This window comes from Schistocerca serialis, chromosome 3, assembly GCF_023864345.2.
Source record: "Schistocerca serialis cubense isolate TAMUIC-IGC-003099 chromosome 3, iqSchSeri2.2, whole genome shotgun sequence".
Lineage (NCBI taxonomy): Eukaryota > Metazoa > Arthropoda > Insecta > Orthoptera > Acrididae > Schistocerca > Schistocerca serialis.
This window is the reverse complement of record NC_064640.1, coordinates 1029049082-1029066976: the sequence shown is the minus strand read 5'-3', so window position 1 is coordinate 1029066976 and position 17895 is coordinate 1029049082. Positions and strand designations below refer to the sequence as shown.

Genomic DNA, 17895 nt, shown 5'->3' with positions numbered 1-17895 from the left:
CGGGCGGTTCCAGACTGAAGCGCCTAGAACCGCTCGGTCACAGCGGCCAGCCCACAGTAGTCTATCAAACTTTTCGACAACATTGTCGTCCCCCTGTATGGACTCTTCATCTTCTTCAGCTAAACAACCTTCAGCATCATTTTCAGCAAAAAAGGAATATTAGGGGATACTTGTTCGGCCGGCCGGAGTGGCCGCGCGGTTCTAGGCGCTACAGTGTATTAGTCAGAGGTCTGCCTTCTGCCGTCCTAGTGTTTGAAAGAGTTTTATTTTGTGGCTGGAGTTCTTCCATCGACGCAGAAGTGTACGAGAATTTTACATGAAAAATAGTGAGTTTTTAAGTTTTTTAAGCATTTTGGAGTCATATGATCAACATTAGAAGCCCGAAAACTGGACTCTCGATAACTCGACACTCTGGGAATCTCGAGAAGCCTGACATATTTTTTGGCTTTGAAAAAAGAAACAAAACATAAACACGCACGGTATTTTCTTAAAAAGCTGATTTAATTTACAGTAATGATCATGCTTATAGACTATTACAGAGCAGTGAATATATAACTCTGAAAAGACTGAAATTATATTTTTTTTAAAATACTAAACTATCATTAAAACAGCAAAACATAAAATATTGGTGTCGCACAGTAATAGCACTTTGATTAATAAGTGAAATAGCTAATTTTGCATGGCAATAAAGACGTAAAAAGAAATAAGTCTTGAATTGTAACATTGAGTCAAGGTAGCCCGCAAATTTGTAACCTGCCTCTGTTTTGTCCTCGGTAGGAGATGTTTCAAAAAACTCTAGAAGTTCTTCAATTTCTTTCAATATTCTCAAGATACTAGAAGCTAGCATAGTCCATCGAGTCGGGCAAAAGGGTCGCAGACCAGCTTGGTCGTTGGTGCTCTCACAGCTTATGCTTCTGAAAAGTCCCATCATTTTGTTGGATTCCGTTACAGTGTTTATTGAGTCCTTGGCTAAAACCATAATATCCCTCATAGAAGTAAGATGGCGGAGACTGTCTACAACTGCCAAGTCTAAACTGTGAGCAGTGCAGTGCACATAACGTGCTTTTGGTTGTATATCCAAAACTAACTTTTTTAGTCCTTTGATCTTACCTCTCATATTCGAGGCACCATCGTACAGTGTCATTTTAAGTTATCCATTGACAAAAGGAGACGAGCAAAAACGTCTTTTAAAATACTAAATAGAGTTTGTGATTCAGTGTCGGGGGTCTCGTATAAGCCAATAAAGTCTTCATTGATGATTAAGGAATCATCGACAGTATGAATGCAAAATGACACTTGTTCGTGAATCGAAGAATCACTTGTTTTGTCAACCATAATAGAAAAATGTTCTTGACTTTCTCAATACAGACTTTCCTAGTAAATCAATGATCTCGTTTTGAATATCGTGGGACGTCCACTTATACCCCAAACTCCCTAACCAATCTTTAAACTCAGGTATGTCATTCTTTCGGAGTTCCAACAACTGAAAAAAATTTGAGTTTATATCTTCGTGCCCTCTGATAGTCCTTGTCGGCATAGAAACTGCACGGTAGTAAAAATTGTCTCAAGAGCTAAACGGCCTTTCTTCATATCATTATCTGACTGTTCATTCAATTGGGAGGTCACACTTTGGTTAGTGATAGAGTTTAGTTTCAGAACACCTTCTTTATGCGTAAACGTATTTTCACGAAGACTGAATTTTTCCAAAGCCTTTTTCCAGTTAGAAAAGCCTACGGAAGTAAATGCATCTTTTTTTTAAGAAAATTGTAATAGATTTTTAGCATCTGTCTCTTTGCAGGTTTTGCAAAAAACTTTTTCGGTAGATGCTTCATATTCTAGCCATGTATATTTGATCAACCAAGACTTCTGAAATGATCTTCCCTTACCGGATTGTCCATGTTTCGGCTGTGATAGCTTCTCGCCTGAAGACGACGAAGCAATTGACGACAATAATTATTGGAGGTTGACTTGCAGTATCATCAGCTTCCAATCGCGCCTTTTTGGTAACAAATTTATCCATTGCAAACTTAATTCACAATACACTAAGAGACTAAAGTAAACGAATAAAATATAGTCATATAACATAGTCCACTAGACACTAAAGTCGGAACACTAGACAACTCTGCCGGCCGTGGTGGCCGAGCGGTTCTAGGTGCTACAGTCTGGAACCGTGCGACCGCTACGGTCGCAGGTTCGAATCCTGCTTCGGGCATGGGTGTGTGTGATGTCCTTAGGTTAGTTAGGTTTAAGTAGTTCTAAGTTCTAGGGGACTGATGACCTCAGAAGTTACTTCCCGTAGTGCTCAGAGCCATTTTTTGAACTAAACACCTCTGCAGCATGCACTGAACGAAACTATCCACACTGAATGAATGCGAGAGCAGGGTGGGCTTTATATAGCCGCGGCCTCAGGCTGGCGCCTGTGCTGTTACCTGGCTGTTCACAGCAGCGGTCAGATGAAACTACCTTGGTGCGCTTTGTCCGCAGCACTGATTCATATGAACGCCATCAGAGATTGCTAGGGCGGCGTTAAGGGGAGCCGGAGGTGCCTATGCTGCCCATGTTAAAATCACTAAGTTTGAGGAACATTTATGAATAAACTACCAAATAGAAAAATTGGAATTTTTTTTTACATATAGAGTGGTTTAGTATTGCAGTTATGACAAAGGGATTTTGGAGTATCTTTTCTAGTTTCCTTCCAATTATTTTTTTTATTAATGACCCAAATTTTTTACAAATAATTGCTTTATAATTAAACTGAAATGAAACTACTGAACACATTGCCAAATGGCTGTGTTACAATGTAAGTTTGACCACTAGGAGTGCTGTATAAAAATTTCATCTCTCTAGCTTGAGTGGATTTTGAGAAATTGTTCCTTATATTCGAAAAATTCTAATTTATGGGAAATGGCTATCAAAGTTTCTCAATACACTCCTGCACTATAGGATGGATTATCAGGGTCTTCTTCTTCATCCTCCAAAAGCTTCCTCTTCTGTCTTCTCTTCTGGCCTGTTGTTCCATCATACTTCATATGCCTTTCTCTTCTTTCTGCTCCTCTTATCCTTTCTCTGTCAATATTTCTTAGTGCTCGTACAGTGTTTACCCCAGCTGTAAATCCTAATGCCTTCAGAACTTCACACTTCACACTGTTTCCTTGGTTGTAGGTTGCTATTGCATCATAAATGCCAAAGTGCAGTGTTTTTATGCTTACAAACACCCTTTTAGGAATCACTTTCCAAATCAAATTGTTTACGCTCTCATTAGGATTCTGCGTCTTTCCGTGTAGACGTTTATGTAACAATTCTGGCTGTGCTAAGTCATGAAAAATTGGTTTTATTGCATTTATCACAGCTGCTGGCAAACCATGTTTATGATCATAGTCCTTTTTTGCATTATATTTGCACCAGGAATCTTTTGGGCACAGGCTGTGTTGAGAGTATTAATTGGAAGAGGCAGTATGAAGGAACAATGCCCACACTGCTTTTCGCATGTCACTAACATTACTATTATTTTGCGTTATAGCATACCAATAGTATCTCTGTAGACGTTCAATCACCTCATCAGTAAGCCCTCCTATTGTCTTTCCATCACTGAGCTTACTTGAACCCAAAGTTTGTTTGAGCCTTCGAAGCCATGCACCCATACGCTTTTGCACATGCCCAATGTATTCCAACTTTTCAACTACAAATTCATTTCCATATGGTTTCAGTTCCTCAATAGTCTTGAAACCTTTGGAGTCACCATTCCCAAGGTAGTATTTGCTAGAAGATGTCACAGGGCTATGGCCAGCCATGTGTTGCTTAGCAGAAGAACGCACTGTTTCAGTAATTGTAGTATCGCAACTTGGTATTAGTGTTTTCCCTACGTTCTTCCTCTTCTTATATACACGGTTACTAAAACGTGGCATCGTAACCAGAACAACGCTTTACACAAGAACTATAATACTGCCAACAACAGGCGCAACATTGAACTAATTCGAAACGGTAAACAGCAGAGAGACGATGTTCCGCGCTCTTAGCGCTTCATTTGTCACAGAAAACAATGTAGCCAACCCTTGCACAATCGCTGTATGCGTAACATAAGGTGTTGTATGCGTAACAGGCCGAGAAAATCCTGAGCAGTTCGCCAGGAAGTCACGAGAGGGTGTTAGATGCATTCAGCGGCCGCCCATTTCCTCTGCAGGCGGGGGGGAAAATGGTAATAACTCCACTTCTAGGGCGAGTAGAACAATAATTCAAAGTTTACATTAAAGAGGAATGTTCCAATTAATTTTCGGTAGCAAAAAAAAATCGTAATTTTTTGGATTTGACCACCTCCGGCTCCCCTTAAAAGATGTGTCACGACAGGCATTAAGCAGAAGGGAAGCAAATTGTAGTCTCTGCAGCTCTCAATGATGTCCACAACTGGTCATTAAAAAATAAAGTAACCCTAAATGTAAAGAAAACTAACTATATTAACTTCCAATTGAACAAAAAACACAATGCCACTAGAATAAAAGTTAATAATAATGAATTAGAATGTGTAACAAGTACCAAATTCTTAGGGATGAATGTAGACAGCCAACTGAAATGGACAAACCATGTCAACATTTTGGCAAAGAAATTATCCACAGCATGCTATGCTCTTAGAATCCTTGCACCGGTATGCAATAATACCTGTCTTAAAATAACATATTACGGATATCTACACTCAGTCCTCAGCTATGGGATCATGTTTTGGGGAACAAGTGCCAGTAACATACAAACTGTGTTCAAAGAACAAAAAAGAGCCATAAGGATAGTAACAAATAGCAAAAACAGGGCCCACTGTCTAGAATTATTTAGAAAGCTAGGAATTCTAACTGTTTCTTGTGAGTATATCTTTCAGAACATAATGTTCATTAAGAAAAATCTTAACATGTACAACACAAACAGCCTAATACATGACCATGAAACAAGAGCTTGTCACCACATCCATCTAGATAGAAAGAACAAGGCAACGACGCAAAAAAGTATATTTTACAATGGGATAAAACTGTACAACAAATTACCACAAGAAATTAAAGAAATAAATGAGCCCCTCACTTTCAGACAAAAGCTTAAAACCTTTTTAGTAAGTAAAAGTTTTTATACTGTAAAAGAATATTTAACATAGATGTAGATTATTAGCAACATATGACATTATCACCAAAATATTATGTAATTATAAATATGTGTATGACTAGTTATAAAAACTACACAAAATATGAGAAACCTGTTTAATTGTAAATGTAAATGTGTGCTCATGTGTTGTAATCTGACGACATCCATACAATATTTATTGTTCCACGGATGAATAAATAAATAAAAAAATAAAAAATTCAAATCCGGTGTGACGCAGGGCACTAGATGGCTGTGCAACGACACACTGCAACAGGAGCAATGTTGTCTCAGCAATGCTGTACAATGGCATGTGTTAGTTGCTCGTTTCTGCCGGCATTGTTATTAAAATATCACTAATCTTTTTTCCCATTCTCTATAATAACACACTATTTCAGTGCAAAATTTACGAATAATAATTACTCCTTTTTTTAAAAAAATGTTTATTTAAAAACGAATAATTGTAGCACTGCTGCTATGGCTAACGGATATTTCGGTATTTCTCTAGGTTATTAGCAAAAAAATAAAAAGCATCTGTTATAACCGAGACTAAAGAAATACCGAAAAATATCGGTATCGGTTCAAATCGAAATTTTTCTATTCTATTTAGTACTCATGTGGATGACTTCCACTTTCCATTATGGGCAAATGTCACTTTTCGTCCCGTACATCTTGTCTAAATCATTTTGCAATTGGTTTTGATTTTGTGATGACTTTGCTAGATGATGAATGACAGCATCATCTGCAAACAATGTAAGATGGTTCCTCAGAGTGTCTAGAAGTAGTTTAGCCTATATAGACTAGGAGCAGCAGAGGCCTTGCAACACTTACATTGGGAACCTCAGGTATCACTTCTGTTTTACTCGATGACTTTTCATCAATTACTACGAACTGTGATCCTTCCAAGAGGAAATCACGAAGTCGCACTACTGAGACGATACTTCAACTTGATTATAAGCCTCTGGGAGGAACGGTATCAAAAGCTTTTGGAAATCTAGAAATATGAAATCAGTTTGAGATTATCTGTCGATAGCACTCATTACTTCGCGAGAATGAAGAGCTAGTTGTGTTTCACAAGAAAGATGTTTTCTGAATCCGTACTGACTGTGTGTCAATTGATCATTTTCCTCGTGGTGATCCATAATGTTAAAAAAACAGTCTATGTTCCAAAATCCTACTGCAAATCGACGTGAATGAAATGGGTCTATAGTTCATCGAATTATTCCAACTTCCTTTCTTGAGTATTGCTGTGACCTGTGCAAGGGCGACCATATGATGGTTTGTTGGGAAGGGCCTAGACCTGGGGGTATTGAGTATTTTTAAAAATTTAGAAGACGAATGCCGACTTGTAGCCATTAAAAAAAGTCCTATTTCTGGCCCTGTTAAAACCTACGTAATAATGATTTTCCAACCACTTTCCAGAAAAAAAACACATGTCTACATTATATTTTTTTCCTTTCCCTGAGAGCAAAGAGAAGGGGTGACCTCACGGCCTCCCATTGCCTCCGGATATGGGCACCCTTGGACCTGTACAACTTCCCAGTCTTTAGGTACGGATCTTTCGTCTTCGGCACGGTAGCTCAGCGTGTTCGGTCAGAGAGCTGGTTGGCCTCTGTAATAAAAAAAACTGAGTGGAAAGATCAACAAACGAACTTGAACGGATGTTACGTGACTTCCGCAACGACCAAACACAAAAAAAGTGGCTAGCGTTGCTGCCTTTGCATCACGGCTCCCAGGTTCGATTCCAGTCAGGGTTGGGGATTTTTCTCTACCTGGGGACTGGATGTTTGTGTTGTCCTCATAATTTCATTATCTTCATCATCATTCGTGCCAGTGGCTAGATTGGACTGTGTACAAATTGAACTGCGTAAAAATTGGGGTTTTGTACGGGCGCTGATGACCGCTCGAGCCCCACAAACCAAACATCATCATCAACGTGCTTGAGCTGTCAGGTTTCGTCATGTTTTTAAAAATTTTTGGCTAACATGGACGGAGTGGTCTTTTGTACAGCGAAGGATAAGTAGAAATATTAGAATGAAGCTGTTTACAACTCGTTTAACTCAAGAGAAATAGCGATTGTGCTGACTAAATCATAAATTGTAACACCTGTTTTCCAGTCGCCATATTTAACTGGGCTAGCAAATCCGCTTCAGGCCGTAAACATGTAAACGCGACAAAACGGTTTCCGAAATCCGTTTTTGTCTTCCAGAAGATGTGTCGCATGTAAACGTTGTGATAGCAGAATACGTTTAAGTCGTTTTGCTATACCGAGGATATCTATGTCTAAGTTACTCATGTTGGCAACAGTTCTTAATTCGAATTCTGGGATATTTATTTCATCGTCTCTGACAAAGTAATTTTGGAAAACTATATTTAGTAATTCCGCTTTAGTGGCCCTGTCCTCGGTAACATCACCGTTGCTATCACGGAGTGAAGGTATTGGCTTAAGGATGACCCATTTCAACTCAGCACCCAAATGCTCAACTGCCTTAAGCCTGGTTGACTTACATTTGGTTTTTCACATCAGGCTTGACCAACAATGCTTTGTAAATCGCATTAGAGTGTCAGCTGATACGAAATAAAATTTTCTCATGTAGATTATAACTTTTCCATGAATCTGAAGAGATTTATCATCTTAGCTATATACATGTGTCTGTACTATTTTAACATAACTGTTTCTAGCCAAAGGTGATTTGAGAAAGTCTTCTCTGTGTCTGGAGTATTTACTTGACAAAGTTCCAACATGACACAGTATAGTTACATTACTTTCTCTAGGCTGTACTTAGCAATCTTTACTGTCTCTTAATTATTTCTAGCATTTAATTTACAACTTGTACTAGAAAAATCATAAAAATCACAGTGATGTCCCAGATTTTGAAATAAATAACATTTTTCTATAGAGATAGTGATTGACTGCTTAACTATACACTTAATACAGTCTTTGACACAATTGCAGAAAATGTTTTATGTCACTAAACAATATTGGCCACCATTGGCAGTCCTCAGAATGATTGAAACCAACAACAGATAGTCGCTAAGTAATGCCTGAGAGTGACATATCCACTGACCACCACTGTTTTGATGATACCCAATCATGACCAATGCTGGTTAATGGCATTAAACATTTTCTTTGAGTTTATTAAAAAAAAAACGTTAAGTTTACAGTGTCTCAGTTGTGAGCTGTGGGCTTTCTAAAAAAACTTGCAATTTTGTTTTAATTAATTTATTTATTTAACCTGATCTGATTAGAGCCATCAGGCTCTCTCTTACACTGGATCGCTCTAGGTAACAAACAGGGTAAAAAATTGCAAGTTTTGACCGTACTACATAACCAAATACTACGAAAATCTGTATTTCCAATATTTATCACATCTTCTATCAGATGATGTAAGCAAAATAAAATAGGTTGTATCATTCATTTTATTTTTAGTGTTTGCTCAGCATTCTGGTGAGCTGTGTACAGGTAACTGCTTGTGCACATAGTGGCATAGAAGAAGATTCAGTGACCTGTTCCTCATGAAGCAGTTTCCCAGTCTTAAGACCAATACAGACACACATTGCATTGGATTTGAAAAGTGCTAACAATCTTTGTATCATAAAAATGCTTCTAGCATACAGTTCAAGTATTCTTTATTTACATTTTCAAGCAACTAGACAACAATTGGCCTTTATTGCCCACAGTAAACAAGAACATGGCTGCATGGTGATAAAATTATAGGGATGGCAGAGTCTTATAAGTTATCAAAAGAATTGATAATTATTTTACATATACTTCAAGCACAGTACAGCTGATTAATATGGCCGCACTAATTTTAAATGTGATTAATTCATTGGTTACAGAAAAATCAAGATGATGATTTTTGTGTTGTCTCACTTACTAGAGATCCAAATTGCCAGTGGTACAACTATTTTCCATACAATTCACATTGTGTTAATAATCAACTAGTTTTTGCTCTGTTTCATGTACACAGTTCACATGCAGTTATCTTATGACTCTGTTGGGGGTGGACATTTAGGAGTGTAATTTTTTCTGGGGACAAAATATGTAATAACACTGACTTATTTATTTAGTCTATGGTGGAGTACATGGTATTGTTATACATTATGTTACTGGTATAAAACAATAACACTAATGAAAAACAGATTAAACAAAGAGTTAAAATACAACTACAATGCTAATTAATTACAATATTTTGATATTTCATCAAAAGAGTTGATGTTCTGCATCAAACCAATCTTTGGGCTGAAGGCCACAACCACAACAATGTAAGAAGTAGAAAGCACTCAAGTTCTTCAGTTGTGTACTGTGAATTTTGCAGAATTAAAACAGAATTATTAACAAACAACAATTCTTGCTATTGACTTCAGTGAAAATTATGTGAAGCAGATACACAGAACAGTAACTTTTTATCTTATAATGTGATTTGTTTGTATTTATTGTCATTCAGTTCTTACTAGAATTTTTAAAAATGCCTTACATTGCATATCCAGTTAAAACAATTTTCCCAACAGCTTGACTGACAAGGATGGTATATACTGTTTCAGGAAAACAGATAACCCGTCAGTGCAGTGAGGACAGCTGGCAAGAATGTCACAATTTGAATGGAGTCCATTACTGCTACTGTCAGGACTCACTGTGTAATGGCAACCTCGAGGAAACATATGCTGAGCTGGGATCCCTCACGGATGATGATGACTATGCTTCAATTATTGAAGGCAGTGGTGGTGGTGGTGGTGGTGGTGGAAACATAGAATACAGTTATACCCCTGTGGAGACAACTGAAAGCAAAGAGCAGTCACTTGCTTGTGCTATTATCCCATCATTTTGGTTCTGGTTTTTCTTAAATTTGGCAGCAGCCATTTTCCGTTAAGTATTTATCCAACTCTCTTCTCCATCATTATTAACCCTCACAAACCACAGTCCCACTATTTCAACAATGTTGCAGCATATTCCATATGCCAATTATTTATATGTAATATAACCCTGTAGAGTCACACCTTACAGCAACCCAGTAGGAACCCCAATAAATGTAGTCAGTGAAATGGTGACAATTGAAAAACCAGAATCATCTTATTTAGTAGTTTAAAACCGCTATAAATGAATTCTCAAGAAATATTAACTGTTGTGTGAAAAACTTTGCCCATAAACAAAATATAAACATACATCCCTTAGCAACATAGAACATGAATGGCTTCTGCATTATTTTTTGTTCCACTAATTATGTCCCCACATGTCTGACAAGACTTTGTCTTTTTTTTCTGAATTGCAGCCATAGCTCTCATTATTTGCACAACATTACAATGCTGTCATTTTCCAGGCATTTGCCTCTTATAGGTATATAATAAAGTCAGTTAAAATTCACTCATCATTGATGTCTATTGGCCCCTCTGAAGAAAGTTCTTGGTCAATTGAAGAATAGTAAAATATGTCTATGATAGCAAATTATCAAGTCCAAATATAATGTATATGACCTTTCAAAGTCCCTGTAAACAAATTTCATGCTGTACAAAACAAAGTTGTATACAAAAAATTTATTAAGTAATGCATACATTAACTATATAAATGTCACTGTTATTGGTGTGGCTATCATATCTCACAGAATAGGCCACCTGTTACCAAAGAATGTAGAGGTAAATTTTAGTGTGAACATGTGTCTGTGATATTTATTTTTAACTTTTTATCACTGTCTGCTAATAACAAATACTAATGTTCTAGATTATATGATTTATCCACCAGGGATCTCATTTAATTTTCATGCAATTAATTCTATAAGCAAAAGACATTTATTTCTAATGCAATTACTAATCTATCTTTCTGTGATCCCAGTATGAAAAATTTCATACAAAAATGAACTTGCCTCAAATTTACATGATGAACTGGAGAACTATTGTCACTATTGTTGGTAACTTCTAGAGAACAAAGAAAACTACAAAAAGCCCCATTATTGACTGATAAAAATGGCCCATGACATCTAAAATATATTTTTGTCTAGCTTTGTCTGAGGGCTACTTATATTAAAATTACAATGAAATAATACTAATATATTTTCATGGTTAAATGGTCCCTTTGTACGTTTTTTGATCTGTATGATTGGAGATTTATGCCTTTGCAATAGTAAAGTAAGCAGCAACATTCTGAAGGCCATATTGCATGAGCCTGATCTCATAAATTATGTGCCTTCATTCACTACCATTCCATCATTTGTATGGTCAGAAACATGCTCAGTTATAATAATATGACTCTCACATTAGCATTTCAAATACAAAGAACAGATGCTCAATTTCTTTAGATAGTTGCAAAATTTCATCCAGTTCATAGTATATTTCTCCAAACATACTACATGTATAACAACTATAGCAACACACTGTAGTGCTCTGAAAATGTCTGTCTCTCAGATATTGTCTTCATTACATCAAAACTTGGCTATAGTTGTTGTACTAAGACTTCTTTTCTACTTCAGAGAAATTGTACTATTTATGTTTCAGCATAACATTTCATTGTGAAATAAAATTTCTACGCTGTTGTTAAGAACTACAAAATGTTGACATAGTTTGGTAACCTAGATCATTCTTGGATACGAATCATGTGTCTATATAAAATTGGCATATCTGATCAGAACAGATGGCCCTTTACAAATATTGTGCTCTGTCTACAAGAAATTTTTTTCCAACAAGAAGCTCAAGCAGTAATTAGCTAGAATTCTTCCAATGTCTTTTTAGTTCTTGAAATGAAAGGTTGCTCCAGTTGGCAATTATACTCTTGTGAAGCTGTTGCTCTGAGCAGGAAAAAAGTATACTACCCTCTCATTACCTTAATTTCTTTCTGTCAAATCTATAGCTTCAGCCTATTCTTTTTGTCATCATTCCATGAAATTTAATTTCAGTTCAATGCATCATATTCTTCAATTTCATTGCTGTTCTTCCTCCATTCCCCTATGTTCCCTGGTGGTACCTGTCAATCACATACTTACCTCAGCTATATATCCTGGAAGTTGTAACTTGTCATCACATAACAACTTATAGTTTGCATCAAATGAAATTCTTCATTTTTAAATGTTAAACTGTAGCCTGTTATGTACCCAGTGTTAGTAATCTTCCATCAAAAGCATAAGAGAGATTGTATTGTCACTTTATAGCTGTTATTCAAGACACACAAAAATTAGACATTAGTTACCAGTGGACATGGATTTATATCAGTGGGGGCAAATTGAAAATTTGTGCCAGGCTGAGATTTGAATCTGGGTCTCCTGTTTACTTGGCAAATGTGCTGACCACTATGCATCCAGACACACTGGTCACCACAATCGAGTGGACTACCCATCAGATCCAAATTCTCAACTTATACCATGCACCAATGATGTAGTGCCCCTGCTCACTAGCCTCATTACTCTTGGCATCTTACCAGTTCCCGTAAGAGTTTGAGCTTGGTGCGCATCTGCACTGAAGGGATCATTGCTGTCATCACCATAATTGTATGTGACACCAGATGTTCAGGGTGAGCACAAAGTCTTGCGCTGATTATAAACATTTATAACAGAATAACCGTTTGACATAATAAATTACATTTGATGCCATTACATAGCTTAGTGTTACTAGTTTTTTTAAGGCCACTTATGTTAATAAACCTCAACATGTGCTCCCTTGGTAGCTCGGAGAATGTCGAGGCGGTATCCAAGTTCCTGTCAGGTATTTTGTAACATGTGTTCTGTCACAGTACCCATAGCTGCTTGTATCCTAGCCTTCAGTTCGTCAACATCAGCAGCTGGTGTGATGAAGACTCTGTCCTTGGTATAGCCCCACAAAAAAAAGCCAAGGGTCGTAATGTCTGGAGAGCAAGGTGGCCAGGCCAGGGTGTTGGACCATTCCTTCCAATACACCGTTCCGGACATTACTCCCCTCTCCAGACATTACACCCCTCTACTTTTTTTTCTGGGGCTATACCAAGGACAGTGTCTTCATCACACCAGTTGCTGACATTGACGAACTGAAGGCTAGGATACAACCTGCTGTGGGTACTGTGACAGAACACACGTTACAAAACACCTAGCGGGAACTGGAATACCGCCTTGACATTCTCTGAGCTACCAAGGGAGCATATGTTGAGGTTTACTAACGTAAGTGGTCTTAAAAAAAAAAACTAGTAACACTAACCTATGTAATGGCATCAAATGTAAATTATTATGTAAAACAGTTTTTCTGTAATAAATTGTTATAATCAGGGCAAAACTTTGTGCTCACCATGTATAGTTACCATGATGGCTGCCAATGATCCTTTCAGTGCAGATGCCCACCAAGCTTGAACTCTTACAGGAATTGGCAACATCCCATGAGTAATGAGGCTAATGAGCAGGGCCATTACATCAGCAGTGTGTGGTATATGTTGAGAAATTGGGTCTGATGGGAGATGAGCTAGGGTAGTCCGTGTGGTTGTGGTGATAACTGTGTCTGGATGGTGTAGTGCTCAGCAGGAGACCTGGTTTGCATCCCAGTCTGGCACAAGTTTTCAACTTGCCCCATTGACATAAATCAATTCCCTAATGTCTTTAATTCCTTTGTGTCTTGATTCATATTGACTGCAGGATCAAAATGATGTCTGTTCTTTTCAAAATGATGTCTGTTCTTTCAGACACGTCCAAAAGAACAGACACCATATATATTATAGCTATTATGTGATTAAATACTAAAAAATTTGCTCAAGTCACTATATATTAGTTTTTCAATGTGCTAAATTTACTGATGAATTCCCCTAACAGATTTATTAAAATTAAATCTGTCACTGTGATTAATTTTCATTTAGGGTTTTGTATACAAAACTGTCTCATAAGAAATGCTCCATCAGTTAACTAACATAATTTTACATGTTGTTTTGTCTTAACTGCACTGAAAATACAAGCAGTTAACTAATGTAAATTATGTACCATCATCATACCATGAATTTAATCTTAGAATCCAGCATAACAATTTGACAGTTGATTCAGCAGTATTCAGTAACACCTTAACAATTGCATAAAAAGTAAAAGTATTCAAAGTGAAAGAAAGAAGAAGATAAGCCCAGCAGTTTTCTACAGAAAAATTACTTGATGAAATATGCACATAGGTATATTGGCATTGTTGGGGTGCTTCAAAAATGAATGTGTAGATTCTATGAACACTTACAACATTTTGGGAGAGCTTTGTGTACCCAGTACTGTAGATGCTGATCTCCAGTTGTAATGCAAAAACTACATTGCACTGGTATGTTACTAAAATAAAAATGAACTAATATTTTAATACACTTTTTAAGGAGGCCAATTAAAACTATTTGCACGTATGGGACCTAAGATTTGGAGTGAACAAACCCCCATCTCTCTGAATTAAGCTATCTTTGTCAATATTTAAATATTAATTGGTCACCAGGAATTTTAAGAAAATTAGAAAAGTCAGTTTTTTCCATCATTTTTAACTGTAGAACATGTCATTAAAATATAACTGTTATGACTAGATTTCAAATATTGATGCAGAAGATGAATACATTTTTCCGATCTCCTACAGTATTTACTTTTAAATCTATCAGACACCTGACGATCAGCACTGTGATAATCCACCCCTAACAGGCATGAATGAAATAATTAGAACAAGAGAGAGAATACACTACTGCTGGTTACTTCCTCTTCTTTTTTCTTTTCAAATCCATGATATATGAAATTACTGTCATTCACTGATGTCTCAAAAGAAGTATAAAATTTGTGTGGAAAAGAACAAAATCATAACTCCTTGTTATCTGCCTAGGGAATTAAGTTTCATGTTTTTAAGTACAAACTGTTAAGTATACTTTATTGTTATTGTAATTTTATGGTTACTATTATTACTGTCATCATCATAATCATCATCATCATTATCATCATCACCACCACCACCACCACCACCACCACCACCACCACCACCACCAATACAATCATTACCTTTACAAATGGAGATTTTGTTATTGCATCAGTCATTCCACAATGGTGTTGAATGTTTAATACAATTTGTGTGAAAGTTCACAAAACCCTAGAGTAAATGGAATTTAGGATTCAGAGCCTTTGGTTTGATGTTCTTGATCTGTAATATGAAAAACACATCATCCTGAATAAGTTTTGATTTATCATACAAATATCTGCAATCCGAATACTACTGTCGCATGTCCTTGGGTTATATTTGTATTTTGACTGCTGTGTTCAGAATGTTTGTTTTATGTAAGTATACCATCAGATTTAAATTGAATACCACAACAATAATGAAACTGAATGTCTAAATGTATACTTCAACTATGTACCAAAATCAATAAAGGAAATTCATAAGTGTATGATAAATAAAGACTACACCGTAAGTCTTAGTAAATGAATTCCGTATTACATTTCCAGACTTACAATAGGTAATCACTCATGTCCTGGCATGATGTTACAGGCTCAAACTGAGTTAGTACTAATATGGGTTAAATTAACGGAGATTAGTAATAAACACAAAAGATTCAGATTGAAGAATGATCAGTACTCAGTTAACAAGTAGACTCTTAACCTCTGATGGCAACATCTTCAGACTTGACAATACTGTTGTGACTTCTCCGTGTAGTAATTCTTCTTCTGCAACCAAATATAAAGATGCTGATGAGTGCAGTTTTCAGCTACTTTTGGTTGTTATAGTTAAACTTAAAAGTTCTCTTCTGAAACATTTTGCCAACGTATTCTTTTGTGTTTATGTGACATTAAAAAAGAAGAATAAGCAGATATAAAATCCAGAGAGTAACACTCTTATTAGTGTCACTAGCATCAGCTAGTGGTTTTATTGTCATCTCAGCAGTGATCACTTCCGTTGAAGGAATGCTTCATAGTTTCGGATCCACCTACCAAAATATTTCCGTAACATGGAGAACAGACTAATTGGACAGTAGGTAATGCCTATTTATGAGAAATATTTCAACGATTTTGCAGTTTAAACTTAAATGGATACAAGGCAAGTAGCGATCATAAAACAATCGACTTGTTGTCATCCATTGATGTTGAACATTTAAGAATTCTCAGACAAACAAATGAACTGGAAACTATAGTGCATGTACTTTAACAAGCAAAACAGAGGAAAAAAAATTTAAACTGAAACAAATTACTAAATAATTAGGTTCTCCTTTTGGTGCAATTAATAATATAAGTGTTGTTTTTGAAGTAGTGGCATTTACTGTCTATTGAATTACTATTTTAATAGTTTTATGGTGTACACGGAGGTGAAGACAAAAGTGATTCAAGCAGTTTTGGCACTTGAAAACCAATTTTGTGCAAACCAGAACAAAAGTACAATGTATTTAAACAAAAGAAAAACATTTTGTCTTCTTCAAAAGGTAGTGTTATCAGAACTACATTTAATGCAGAAACATAATAGTGATAACAAGAGCTTCAAAATTCAACAAGATAACAGCTGCAATCAAGACGAATGCTAATGAATAATAAAACATTTAACACCCAAATAAAAAACCAAATGTAATATTTTCATACACGATTAATTGTTCATCACTATAGTCTCTGACAAATTTATCCATTGCAGGTGAAAAATTTATATACTGTACCTCAGTCAAGGGAGAATTTCAGAACTTGCATATAAAATGTGTCTTCTTGAAGAAAGAATCCCAGCATGTATCAGAAGGGAAACTGCAAAAAATTTATATCAAATAATCAGATGGGAATTTAATGTATTGACTGGCAAGTAGCCAATGGCAGCCACAGGAGATGGCTTTGCTGTGCACCAGCAGTCAATGTGTTAAAATCCACATCATCTTAACATAAACCCAGTATCTCATATCTTGCCCTAATTCTTAAAATGGCTTCATGTCTTCTTGCAGGATTAATTGGTGAAATGTTCATAATTATGTGCATATCATTTGAAAAGCAGTACGATATATTGTTAAGTACTGTCAGCTACCTGTGGAAAGTAGTAAAATCTACAGAAAAATATTGGGACATGCCACAGATACAGTCAGGAATAAAATTGATGAAATGTCTTCCTACATTATTTCCTGTTTCACACTACAAATCTCTGCAATAACATTAATTCCCCTTTGTAGACACTTAACAGGACTTATTTTATTATATCATTCCCTACTTTAATAAGAAATTTCAGTTGTATGAAGCAACTTGTACTGTAATTATCTTTAGCAATTTCTATGTCCCTCGATGTATTTATTTACATTAATTGTCAAGTGCTTCCATGTAACATAGCGCTATGGTGGAATATTCTACATTTTTCTTTTACTTGCAGCCAAGCTGCAGGCAATGTGTCGAATGTCTAACAGTATTTTGTGGGAGACTATGTGAGTGACAACACAGGACACTGTTGCAATGGATAACTGTAGAAGTGAAAGGATGTGAATGGGTTACACATAGCTTACTTCTCTCCCTTCACCACCAAAAATCTGGTAATGCCCGTCTCATCCACCTTCAGGGATTGAACCAGCTACTTTCTGGTTTGGAGTCACACTGTTAAATGTTTTTTTAATCTTGACCACAGAGGTGACTATATTTATCCTAAAGATTTCATGTAACTAGTGTATGTAGGACTTCCAATCACATTACTACCATCAATGTGCTTAAACTTCATAGAATGTGTTCTATGAAGTTCTGATATTCAAGCTAAATAAAAGTAATAACTACTACTTTCTTGCAAATTAATGGGTAGCAGAGACACGTTCTCCCATTAGATGAAGTAGTAGTTTATCCATATAGCACACATTTTTTTAAAAAAGAAACTGCAAATACAGTGTATGAATATTCAAAC

At 36.3% G+C, this 17895-nt stretch overlaps 1 long non-coding RNA gene across 1 annotated transcript in view; it reads left to right on the top strand.

The window, feature by feature from the left end:
- Positions 1–15455, top strand: part of LOC126471492 (uncharacterized) — a 181558-nt gene extending 166103 nt beyond the window's left edge. Inside the window, exon 2 of the long non-coding RNA XR_007586310.1 lies at positions 9661–15455. This is a non-coding gene — a long non-coding RNA (uncharacterized LOC126471492). The remainder of the gene's footprint in view (positions 1–9660) is intronic.
- Positions 15456–17895: the final 2440 nt, after the last annotated feature.